The sequence below is a fragment of the Morone saxatilis genome, unplaced genomic scaffold (assembly GCF_004916995.1).
Source record: "Morone saxatilis isolate NCDOM2014 unplaced genomic scaffold, NCSU_SB_2.0 Contig2, whole genome shotgun sequence".
In the NCBI taxonomy this organism is placed as follows: Eukaryota; Metazoa; Chordata; class Actinopteri; family Moronidae; genus Morone; species Morone saxatilis.
Window position 1 is genome coordinate 27,075,991 of NW_023339762.1, and position 2,912 is coordinate 27,078,902.

Sequence of the window (2,912 nt, forward strand, 5' to 3'; positions counted from 1 at the left end):
TCTAAACAGTGGATGGTAAACAGTCAGTGAATGACAGCTTCTGGCAGTCTGAAACTGAAACTAAAGACAAAAGACTTTGTTCGGGGAGCTCAGTGTGTCTCCGCAGATCTGTTGTTGCACAGATAAGTTTCTCTGAACTTTCATTAACATCCAAACGAGCTCTCACACAGAAAAGCTAGCGGAGCTTTTGTTGCTGCTCTGAGGCAACTCTGAAACGGTACATATTCTATTCTCACGGCTTTATTGGTTTAACTGGGATCCTCTTCTGTTCTATTGAACAGTGTAAAGTACTCAATGATAAAGTGGGACGGATCCACCAGAAGAGTCCCGAACAAAGAACACTGGGGACAAAGGTTCAGAAGAGAAGTTCTGAAAGACCACACGAGGATCCATATGAACCTGTGTCCAACCACCAGGCCAGCCATGTAACTGAGTTACATAATCCAGTACTAAACAAAGACGTAATCAGATTAGTTACATTTAGACAAAATGTTGGTTTCTAAGGTTACATTGTTCTGTTGTGTAATAGACTATTAAACACCCAGAAAAATACTACCTTTTATTTCTCTTTTCTTTATTTACATATTTGGTACAGTAACTGAAAGTAATCAAGTTACTTTAATATTGTGATTCTTGGATTTTAAACAGGTAATTAGTAACTATCAGATTACATTTTTAAAGTAACCCTCCCAACCACAGGGGACCAATCAGAGTCCTGGGAGGACCTACTGGCAGCTACAGGGTGATTTAACACAAATCTTAATAATATAATAGTAACTGAATCCTGTGTTCAAGGTTCAAAACACATACGGAAGAAGAAAATGAAAAATAAGCAAAAAAAGACTGAAGATAGTTATAATTGTGCGACCGCTTGCAGCATAGTCATTAGTTCTATATTTTTTATTCATGTGACCTAGCCGTAGAGGGAAAACTGACCTCTGCACTCTACCTACAGCACCGACCTCTGCCCTGTATCCTAATACCTAATAAGTAATTAAAGCTGCAAGCAGCGATGAACCACGTTTGTTGGAGGATGCTACGGCTGCTATGTGCCACCATATCACGAGTAAACCACACCATGAATAAAGTAAATCAGAAGATAAATGCCACACAAGACTTAGTTCCTGTTGCCAGTAGGTGGCACTATGACTATGACTGAATATCACCATGTTGAAGTGTTCAATTCAATTCAATTCAATTTTATTTGTATAGCGCCAATTCATAACAGAAGTGATCTCAGGACACTTTTCAAGCAGGTCTAGACCGAACTCCTGTGTTCAGGTTAGGACTCGTGGCATTTGGTGCAGATTGGTGCACTTAAGTTACAATAACTTCCTGTTCCTTCCTGACACCATGCCACTAAAACGCCTTTTTTTGTGCCGCGTTTTATGACCTTTTGAACATGTTGCGGCCACAAGAAATGTGATTCATTTCATTAAATATAAATAATCCAATCAGTGTCAATAGGGTCCTCAAGCCCTAAAAATAATAATCTTGTGGCAGTTTAAAATCCCTGGTCTAGCCTGAGTACTCCCAGTGTGCAGTAGGAATGGTTCTAGTCCCAGTTTAACTCTGATTCTGTTATCTCATTCAGTCCTCAGACACTTGCAGGGATCAGGGGATGAATGAGAAAAGAATAAAGAAGCAGCTAACGAGCAGAGTGCTCATTAATGTCACTAATCCTCTTTGTCCAGCAGATACAGACGAGCTCTTCTAATCACCAAATATCTGAATCGATACCAGTTTTCCGTGACATGAATGGAAACAGAGTGATGAGGCTTTGATAACAGCTCCATGCTGAGTACAGATCTGATGTCAGACCACACAAAGGCCTCATTCACACCCACAACCCCCCCAGACCTGCTCCAGCTCTCAGAGGTCATCAGAGATCAAATAACAATATTTAACACCGACTGAGAGAAAGAGAACGGCTGAGGAGGGAGAGAGGGGAAGGAAAACTTATTTTCCCCTAAACTTTAAAGAGTCCTCCCTGACAAGGTGGATTCGATTCGAGCTGCCTCTCAACTTTAATTATTGTTAGACAGAAAGCGTGGGTTTTTTCTAAAGGTTGACATGGTAGAAAACATTTGAGAAGCACTGCATTATAGTCACCAAAAAAAATACATTTAAGCTGTTTCTAGAGAAACCTGTTCAGGGTGGAAAGAAAAATAAACAGATCCTTCAGTCTGATCCAAACGTGTTGGAACTGAGACATAAAGACAGAAAATGAGTTGCATTCAGAAGCGCAGACTTTAGCACAAATTGTTCAGGAGGAGGCTGAGGGCAGTTCGTCCCCTCTCTGGAGAATCATGGTCAGCAGACATTAACAAGTGCTCGGGGACAAAAATGTCCCTCATTGTCCCCGAAATGAAGGTGACCCAAGCAGAAAAGTTAACAATTGATTCACATAATCGCATTTTTCTGCATCTAGTTTGGTTCAATTTGCCCACAAAAGTTTTCTGAGCTCATTTTCTACCAGAGAGGATTCATTCAAACAATCTCCTGTTATAAACAGTCTCCTGACAATCAGGTGGTATGAAGCCATAAATGGAATGAGAATCATTTACATCACTTTGCTAATTTCTTCTTTATTCTCATAAAATAATAATAATATATAAGCTGTAGCAGAGTGTGCAGTTTCTGGGTCAGCAGCACAGGAACAGTTTAAGTACATTAAAGGATCAGTCTGCTGTTATTCTGCATTATTATTACCAACTAATCTCATATTCAGACTCAAACTCAGTCCGTCTGACTGACTGCTGAGGCTCCTAAAGCCAATTGGTTCTTCACAAATATATAGTTTAAAAAAGCTTCAGTAATTTCAGTTTTTATCAGACAAACAGGAGGAAATAGTGCAGGGACTATTGCCAGCAGCGGATGGATCTATCTATTGAGTCTTATGGAGAAGTTAA